Source organism: Dermacentor variabilis, unplaced genomic scaffold (assembly GCF_050947875.1).
Source record: "Dermacentor variabilis isolate Ectoservices unplaced genomic scaffold, ASM5094787v1 scaffold_15, whole genome shotgun sequence".
Lineage (NCBI taxonomy): Eukaryota > Metazoa > Arthropoda > Arachnida > Ixodida > Ixodidae > Dermacentor > Dermacentor variabilis.
This window is the reverse complement of record NW_027460313.1, coordinates 6,151,555-6,162,440: the sequence shown is the minus strand read 5'-3', so window position 1 is coordinate 6,162,440 and position 10,886 is coordinate 6,151,555.

Below are 10,886 nucleotides of genomic sequence, written 5' to 3'. Positions count from 1 at the left end.
AGAATAATTGCCTTCCGCTTTTGACAAAGAGCGGCCAGCGTAAGCTGTCACGTGTTCATGTCCATTTTTTCTCTGGATAGGACGGCACCGAGGCCTAGGCTACTGGCGTCAGTGTGGATTTCGGTATCGGCGTGCTCGTCGAAGTGCGCAAATACGGGTGGCGACTGCATGCGTCGTTTGAGTTCTTGAAATGCGTCGGCCTGCGGTGTTTCGCACTTGAACTCGACGTCGCATTTAGTTAGCTGTGTCAGCGGCTCAGCGATGCGTGAAAAGTCCTTGACAAATCGCCTGTAGTAGGTACACATGCCAAAAAATCTACGCACTGCCTTCTTGTCGATGGGCTGCGTGAACTTTGCGATGGCAGCTGTCTTCTGCGGGTCGGGGCGGACTCAAGACTTGCTGATGACGTGGTCTGGGAACAGAAGCTCATCGTAAGCGAAGCGGCTCTTTTCTGGCTTCAGAGTGAGCCCTGATGACTTTATGGCCTCTAGTACTGTTGCAAGTAAGGTGATCGTCGAAATTTCCGGCCAAGACAACGACGTCATCCAAGTAAACGAGACAGGTCTGCCACTTCAATCCTGCTAAAACCATGTCCATCACGCGCTGGAACGTTGCAGGCGCCGAGCACAGTCCAAATGGACTAACCTTGAACTAGTAGTGGCCGTCTGGGTTGATGAAGTCGGTCTTTTCGCGATCTCTTTCGTCGACTTCTATTTGCCAATAGCCAGACTTGAGTTCCATCGACAAGATGTATTTAGCGTTTCAGAGCCGATCCAATGCGTTGTCTATCCGTGGCAGGGGGTATACGTCCTTCTTCGTGATCTTGTTCAGACGACGATAATCGACGCAAAAACGCATGGTCCCGTCCTTTCTCTTCACCAGGACAACAGGGGATGCCCACGGGCTTTTCGCCGGCTGGATGATGTCGTCGCGCAGCATTTCGTCGACTTGTTCTCTTATAGCTTCCCGTTCTCGCGGCTAAACTCGGTAAGGGTTCTGGCGGAGTGGTCGAGCGCACTCCTCGGTGATTATGGGATGCTTGGCGACTGGTGTTTGTCGAATCCTGGATGACGTCGAAAAGCAGCCTTTGTATCGTCGGAGCAGAATTCTGAGCTGCTGTTGCTTAATCACGGGGAGGCTTCGAGTAATGTCGTAGTCTGGTTCGGGAACCATGGTCGTCGGGGTAGATGCGGTGGAATCCGAGAGGACAAACGCATTACTAGTTTCCAGAATTTCCTCGATGTACGCGATTGTCGTGCCCCTGTTGATGTGCTTGAACTCCTGGCTGAAGTTTGTCAGCAACACTTCAGTTTTCCCGCCATAAAGTCGAGCGATCCCTCTTTCGACGCAAATTGCACGGTCTAACAGTAGAGATTGGTCGCCTTCGATGACGCTTTCTACGTCAGCGGGTGTTTCGGTGCCGACCGAAATAACAGTGCTGGAGCGAGGCGGGATGCTCACTTGATCTTCGAGAACACTGAAGGCGTGGTGACTACGAGGGCTACGGTGACACCACAGGCGACACCAAGAATTGGCGCAAAATCTTTTTAGTATGCAAGATCACGAACTAGCCCAGCTGTTAACTCTTCTAAAGATTCAGACTTTTTGGCGAAAAACCAGTCTCCTCTAGTTCAACAGGCTCCTTACTCTCCTGGTATGGCCCTCTGCGACTTCTGGCTGTTTCTCGAAATCAAAAGGCCATTGAAAGGAGCGCGATTTCAGACAAGAGAGGACATTATGGCTGCGACGACGGCTGAGCTAAACTCCATTCTGAAATAGGCCTTCTCGGAATGCTTCTAACAATGGCAGCACCGCTGGGAGAAGTGTGTGGAGTACCAAGGAGACTACATTGATGGGGATAAGGTTTGGTACGCTCCAGCTATGCCAGCTTTTTTTTCTTCAGCCAAAGGTCGGATACTTTTCTAACAGAACTCGTATGGTGAAGCCTGCTGCTGGTGAGTCCATGTGCTTGCAAAACAATACCATTGTACTCATTGAATTGATGGAATGCCTCCTGATTGATTTATTTCGTTTATTATTCTTATTTATTAATATTATTAGGCGCGGTGTTCTTGAAGCCTGCTTAACATTCGCCGTGGGAAAAATTGCCGCCCGACTGGCCGCTCGAGCCCTTTGCGCGCATTCGCGGGCTTCTCTGACGCTCGGAAAAACTTTTATGTAGCATGTATTGAGCAACAGAAAGCTCTGTCGGGAGTTTTTCATGTAACTCTACAATTTTCTCTTTGACACACTTAATCTAATTATAATATAATATATTAAAATATAATATTGGGGATGTTGATTGAATAATTAATACTAATGATCAAATTAGGCGGAATGAAAGAACAATTTGGGTATCTCCAAGTGATGGCAAACAACATTACCTTGGTTCTGTCCAACTACGTGGCATTCTTATATTTTTTAAACTCTTGCTAAAGTAATCATGGACACCCAGTATGTGGAAAGTGGACGGGCCTCAAGGGACATGCTCGCTGAGCTATGCTGGTCATACCATTGATGAAACTATCACAAAAGGCTCGGCATGGTCAAGAAAAACTTACGTTATTTTCTTCGTCAGTTATGATTTCAAAAGGCTGGGAAATATTTGTTCGCGTGGCTTTTACAGAAGCATGTGTAAGACAAATTCATTCACTCGGCTAGATAATCTTGGGGACTGGCTGCATACAACCCATTTGCTTTAGCCGTCGAATATCGATTATTAAAAAGTTAATTAACGCAGCTTCCTTTATTACGCAAACGACTGTTCAACTTGCTCCGCATCTAGAGGTTATCAATTTGAACGCTCGAATAATAAAATGCTGTCACCACGATTCATATCGGTTTAATTTTTTGTTTGGTGCAGGTAAAAAACAGGTGGTGCAGTACGCTTTTTATAACGCAAGTATGAAAGGTAGGACAGGTTAACTTGACGCAATTCAATTCTGGCCCAGCGATCGCCACAGAGGGAGAAAAATCAACAGCGGTGCGTTGCAGCATGAAGCGCGTAAGTGGGGCTACGAAGCCACTGTAATTTGGTCGTACACTTTAATTAGTATTTTTTCCTGCTAGGGGCGCTCAGTGCGGCTAAATATTTTATCTATAAATGCGCATATGACAACCGACAAACACTGTCATGTCATCTTTTACAAAATTAGTAGATTATTAGTTTTATTAGGCTTCTGGCATTCAAGTCTGCGCTTTATTACTTGCATAATGGTTTTAAGACTTCAGGACCATTCTTAAGCGGCCGCTCATTAGTATGGATTGCATTGCGGGCCGTTTATTGATTCAAATTGGAAGGTGGTATTATTTGCGAACGGGGTGGTCGTTTCGTTTGAACCGCATCAAGGTTCGTTTTAATTAGATAATAAACTAATATCTCAACCAGTTTATGCGTCCAATATTCGATAGCCGTCACCAAGCGAACGCGTTTAAAGACGCTGAATTTTATCAGCTGTGCCGTTTCACTAGCATATAACGGCTGCACGGCTTCCGTCGTCACTGATCTGCCGCGTCTGGCCGTGTAACGACGTGTTGGTCTCAAAAAAAAAAAACGAAATGTTCTGCCTAGCGTGTAAGTTCACCGCTGCAGCCAAGCACTGTCGGTTGCTTAGAAGCTACCCACGAATGCAGATTAACCTTGCAGCCTATGGGTGTGTGCACCGATGAGTAAAAAGGCCCTGCTTCGCATTCTCGACCTTGAACTTCTTTGCATGGGAGGCGGATAAAACAGATTCCTATAGTCCTTTCTTCAGTGCAAAAGAATAATAATTTTAAAGTTACTGCTCTTCAATGACGACTCAAACCAGGCTCTTATTTTGCCAAGTTGCTAGAATTCTTAACACGCAGTACATCAGCAATAATAAATTATTTTGTATGTTTCTGCATAAATTACACACTGTGATAAATTCACTGCGCAGTGTAGGCAGTGTGCTTCCTGTGATACCGCCACATTAGTTGCATTTGAGACATGATAAAATTACTATGTTTACTATCTAGTAGCTGGCAGAAAAAGATCATCTAATCGAGGCTTCACTAAGCACAACCCACACAAAGAAGATGACGATTATGATATTCGGTGTTTGATGGCGCAAGGGCCAGGTCTGGCTCACACAAAGATACCACTGAAAGAAATGCGCACATAAAACGGTGTTGTGTGTGTGTGTGTGTGTGTACGTGTGCTTTTCCGTCATAGAGCGATTTGTGCACTGTTCTTAGTCATAAATGAATCACAAATTCACCTACACACCCACTTTAGTAATTGAGGCTCTATTTTTTTCGACTCCACCCTCCAAGGCGCTGCTCATATTTGTTCACCCCTTTGGACTCTATTGTCTCTGGACGTACAAGTAAACAGTGAAATGTGTCACTACTGCAAGTACCAAGGGCGAGAAGCTAGAGAAGGTATGTTTCTCAATACATCAACTAGAACCATGATTTGTTTATTTATTGGACTAACTTTTCCCGTTTTTCTTGCATGTTTGTCATGGCCTTATTATTTATCTTCTGTGGAAGACAGACAAAAAAGATTATAGGTCTGCAGGTTGCCAGGCCATACTATAAGAAGCTCAACGGTCATCATAATGACAGCAGGTCCTCTTGAACTATGTGCCTCACCATGCAATGTTTGCAAGTATACCTCATAGAGGGAAGTGAGCATCAGGAAAGCAGCAGTATAAAGTTTTGTATCGTACCGAGCGGCAATGCTAAAGCTTTGCATAGACACTTACTTGCATTTAAGGGCATTTTATCACAACCGGAGAAGTAACACGTTGCGTGCCAACTTGTTGCTTTTCAAGTCGTTATTGGCATGACAACCAGAAGAGAAGCAATGTAGCAAGCTTCTACTTGTTAATTGACAAACTATGCCATCTGCTCTTTGCAAATCAGTTTGACTGGCATTACCATCAAGTATAATCCGCTCCCTCACAATGTTAATTTGTTAAATGAAAATGCGAAAAATCTTCAAAAACGCTCAATGCAATTTTGAAGAAATTATACTTCATGTTGACTGAAACACTGGCAGTCCCTGTTCATGTTATTCTTTTATTCTTTTATTTAAAGTACCCTCAGGGCCACGTAGCATAAAAGGCGGGAATGGTTACAAAGTAGCAGTGTAAAGCAAACATGTGCAGTGAGTCCTGGTAATATAATAATTCTCCTGATGATACAATGTGAGCTAATGTTTTACGAAAACGTTCGTCATTGGTGATTGATGGCTACGATAGTTGAGGGAAGGTTGTTCCATTCCTGAGATGTCCTGGGGGTGAAAGATTGAAGGAAAGGATTGGTGTAACAAGATTCAATTCCTACCTTACTGTGATGATCGACGCAGTATGAAATGTACTGAGGCAGCAGTATGAAGTCGTCATTAAGTGTGGTGCGATGGAAAATCTTATGAAATAGCGAAAGGGGGGGGGGGGGCTGGCGTCTTGGGGGCGGTTAACTAGTGGAATAAGTGCTAGGTTAGTTTTCATTGAGGTTGCGCTAGCAGTACGATTGTAATTAGAAAGAATGAAACGAGTAGTTATTTTGTACTAGTTCAACTTACGCAACAAGTATCACGCGACTGGGATTCCATATTGCAGGTACATATCCAAGTTTTGAGCACATTAGAGTCTTGTAAAGGTATAATTTTAAGGGAGACGGTGCTTTCGAAAAGTTGCGCCGTAACCGCCTGAGCATGTGATTAGCAATGTTAATGACGTGCCCTGTAATAATGGTCCAATTTATGTTGATTGTAATGCGAAAATCGAGATATCTATAAATGCAGAGACAAAAAGGGCAGGAAAAACAAAGACATCAAGAAATCTAAGGGAATGTTGTTAAGATGGTCAGTGCTAGGATTATAATTAGATCTGGATACGCACATTATTGTACATTTGTTAATTACAAATGCTTCACGTACATTTTGCATGAAAACAATAACTAAGCTCACCTTGCACCGTAAGAGATAGCTAGAAAAGGTAATTTAAAAAAACTGGCCTATACCATACTTCTAATGCAGGCAAATCCCTAAAAACAATTTTTCTATCTCTTCAAACAGCAGATGATAAACCTTAGCACACTGTGTTCCCAAAAAGTTTTTCAAATATACTCGGTGTAAGTATGGCTTAACATTCAGCCAATCAACAGTGGACGAGGAAGCGAACCCTCAGCGTAGAAACTTGTGTTCGTCACGGCCCTCCCAAATATGTTTGCTTGTTGAAACGTTGGCTTCAGGCAGCGGCTTCCCTTGGTCATCTTTGTTACTCTCTGTGTTCATCTCCTTGCAACCTCTTTGCTTTGTCAACACACAAACCAAGATCTTTTTCAATATTAAACCGTAAAATTGCATTTTACAAGGATTTGCATTTTACAATTGGGCTTGCATATTAGTTTAGTGTCCTTGTTTATTCACGCAATATTTGCAGAAGTACTTCTTGCCTCCATAACGTTCCTTGCTTTCCTACTAGTATTCCACTTGTGTCAAAGCCTTTACTGCCGCATCTCGAAACTAAATGTGCAGCACAAGTATTAGGAGCAGACAACATGAGCTTTGAAATTTAGCGCAATTTCGCATTTCACTCTCCTACATTATTGAAGAAGCACCTTAGCGCTACGGTATATCACAAAAGGTGTGTGGAGAACATTGTTTGCACTCCCGATTAGATTTTGGCGCGTTGGTGGTATCAGGCTTGCTTTCCTGGCATTATCAGCAATAAAAACAGCTGCCTGGGGAAAGTTGTTCGGTAAATTTGCAGCGCTTAGTAACATATGGGGCAGCGCGCAAATGTGCGTTGGAACGAGAAGTGCTGAAATTTTGGCATGAGTTCTTTGGGGCATATGCTTTGGCTGTTTAATGTTAAAACTCAAAGAAGAAAACACCGCCGTTTTGCGATAATTGATGCGATAATTGATGATGACAGGTATTTCATCTCATGACTGGAAAATTGCACACGTTGTTCCGATACATAAAGGTGGGTCCAAAAAAGACGTTGGTAACTACAGGCCGATACCACTTACGTCTGTCCCGTGTAAAATACTTGAACATATCTTATATAAACAAGTACTAAATCATCTAAATAAGCATAAGGTACTAATTAACGAGCAGCATGGATTTCGTAGGGGACTATCTTGCACAACACAACTAGTTGAGTTTTATCATGACATAATATCCAGCGTAGATGCAGGAGGACAGGTAGACGGTGTGTTCCTGGATTTTCGGAAAGCCTTCGACAGGGTATCACATTCACTCTTATTGGTTAAACTTAATACCCTACACATTGATGCAACTGTTTTTAAATGGATTGAATGTTACCTTTCCCAAAGAAGGCAATGTGTAATACTGAATGAAAAATGCTCCGAATATGCAAATGTTACGTCAGGAGTCCCACAGGGCTCCGTTCTGGGTCCGCTATTATTTTTGGTGTACATTAATGATATCTCTGCCAGAATTTCATCTTCTATACGGTTGTTTGCGGATGACTGTGTTGTGTACAAAAAAAATTCCCATCACAATGATACAATTGAACTTCAGAACGACTTATTAATCATTCTTGATTGGTGTACTAAATGGAAAATGACTTTGAACATAACAAAGTGTGTACATCTCTCATTTACTAAAAAGAAGAAACCAATTCAGTCACGGTATCATCTGAACAACGTACTATTGAAGCAAGGCAGTACGTATAAGTATTTAGGTGTGCTACTGTCGTCTGAATGTTCGTGGAAACCACAGGTAGACACTATCATAGCCAAAGCTGGTAAAGCTTTGAATTTCATTCAGAGAAACCTACGATGTTAACATACGAATTTAAAACGTATGGCATATACAACTTGTGTTCGACCACTCTTAGAATATGGCTGTGTTGTGTGGGACCCCCACGAGGTAACCCTCATTTCCGCTCTAGAAAAAATACAAAACCGTGCTGCCAGGTTCGTCTTGGGGCGGTACGGAAGAAGGGAGAGCTGCACTGCAATGAAGGCTGAGCTAGGATGGGAATCACTTTCTGCCCGCCGCAATAAACTGACATTAAAATTTCTATATTCGATTTACTACAATGAAACAGGAATTAATAGGGAAATTTACCTACAGAAACCTCGTTACATTTGAAAACGAACTGATCATAGTTGCAAAATCCTCGAGTACCCTGCCAAGACGAACATGTATGCCAACTCATTTTTTGTTCGAACAATTAAACAGTGGAATAGGCTGACTGAAAAGCAAGTGCATTGTGTGAACGAAGATGTATTTTATTCCATGTTGTAACCCCCCTGCTGTAACGCCTTTAGGCGCTGCGGGGTAATTGATGAATAAATAAAGAATAGAGAACATACAAAATACGCACTATATATATATATATATATATATATATATATATATATATATATATATATATATATATATATATATATATATATATATATATATATATATATCGCACGCACACTCATAAACAAAAACAGAATACACACGCACAGACACGCATGACACAGAAACATGCAGACATTTGTTCGCAAGCATACATGCTGAAGCACCAACCTACACGTTCGCACATGAACACATTAACACGCGTGCACCGCGAACCCGCGAGCGCACCCACAGCTGGCGCACGTACGCACACTTGTACTAACATGCGCGTACACACGAACGCAGACGCAAAAGCACTCATGCACACACGTCGCGATAGCTCACACAGGCATACGTGCACTCGCGCGAATGCAAATGCGTGCGCATGCAACCATGCACACGCACGCTCAAGACATGTACACGAATAATCACTCTCTCTGCGTCCCGGCTGCTTATCAAAACCTGCGCGTGCAGACTGACTGCATAACACTCCCCCTTCTATTATCGTTTTAACGTCAGCTATAATGACTTATTTTAGGGTTTCAATTTGGCACTTCTTCGAGTCAATGTGCCCTCTGTCTCGAGGGTGCAAAACCATTTGCCCCTCTCGTGTGACTTCACCGCCCATCACTGACAAAACACTCCTTTATTGCACCAGCAATGTTCCGACTGAGTGCCATAAATGCATATGCTGTTAGAAGGGACCGCCCTCTAGGAGTAGTCAGTTGAAATATTTTGATCCTTGGTCGATATTTTCAGATATTATTTTGTACAAATCTGCCCATTCAGTTACGCTTATACATTGCCGCGAAGTTGCAGAGAATGGGGAAGGTGCAGTGTCTGGCATTCCTGGGTATGAGAGGCGAGCAGCACGCAGAAATGTATAGGGTTTCGGTGGGGCCGAGCTATACCTCGTTCCATACGTAGCAGTCAACGCTGTGGAAGCCAGAGAGACTTCTTGCAGTGCTTCGTTCGAACTTGGATATAGTTGGATGGTTTTTGACCGCAATTGTGCGCAACTGTTTTTTATATAGGCCCAGTATTGAATGAAACAAGTTTTAATCCTTAGAGATAAGGACACTGTCGTATACCGCTGCTAATGTGTTACTTTCTATCATTTATATTTTTGTTGTTCTTATCGCGTTTTTTTTATTTGAAACCCGCCGCGAGGAGCCTCACGTGCATGCTTCGCGGCAGCGAACGCTGTTGGCGCGCAGCGAAACATACAAGGAACGCGTGGAGCGATAACTTTTCTCGACCGAACTTCTTGCGTAGCTTCCCCAGCGTTGTCTGCTATGTAAGGGACGGAGTATAGGGCAGTTAAATTATATGACCGGAAGAGGAGGGTGGGGTGCCAGCGTCTGCGATTGGTCTGCTTCTCCATGCTTAACTTGCCTTGGCGGGTCGAAAAAAATCGCGGCGACGTGTAACGGAAGTTTAAAAATGCCACTGAAGCGATCTCCAGCCAAGAAACGTTAGCCGAGGATGTCGTAAACGTACCAAAAAGGCTCGACAACGTTTTGCTGCCACGCAAATTAACCCAATAATTTCATGCTACTGGGCAGCTTCGAGTAGCCAGTGTCCAAGTGATCGGTAGGCCGACATCTACTTCTCTCGGAGCCGGGCAGTCTCCGGCTATTTTGAAAGAAAAAATCAATTTTGTAAGGCATATTAATGCACCTTTAAAGCGTATGTGTCACTTTGACATGTTTCACAGTTTTGTGACATCGCGTGACAGACAGGCGAAGTGGCTACGCTCAGAAAACTTGTGACCAATAGCGGAGGGCTAATGCTAAGGGAGGTGTACAATTCGAAATAACCCAGTTGAATAAGCCAACAGGAATTCCTGTCGCAACTACAGAAATTTCTGTCGCCACTACAGAAATTTCTATTGTACGACAGAAGTTTCTGACGTTTCTGCAATTTCGACAGACATTTCTGACGTTGCGACAGACATTTCTGATGCCGCAACAGAAACATTCTGTCGCAAAGACCAATAGTTCTGATCTAGCAACAGAAAGATTCTGTCGCAACGGCCAAGAGTTCTGAAGTCGCAACAACAGCTTTCTATCGTAACAGCGATTCTGACGTCGCAACAGGAACTCTCTGTCGCGACTTCACATTTTCTCTCGTGGTGTTAGGCATGTGCCACTTTCTGTCGCTGCGACATAAGTTCTGACGCCGCGACAGAAGCGCTTTCCGTCGCGACGCCTTAAAATTGTATGTCAGTTTCGCATCGGTTGTGCACTTTGTACTTTTTCTCTTGTACGGCATTCAATCGTGCTTCTCTGAAGCCGGCAATGCTGATAGCACCGACACCGGTATTAAAATCGACGTGGCCAGTTGTCATACTTGTGCTGTGACAAGCCCTACCAGCCTCCTCAATATTGGCCGCTGATCAAAATCATATCTTCTGCGAGAATGGCTGCGTATCCGTTTTGTTTAATTGGTAAGATGTGGCACGCAGGCCTGTGGTCTTACATGTGCCGTTACGCTGACACTTTATTTAATTTCCCACAAATATTGCATAAGATTTTGCAAAGAGAAAAAGAAG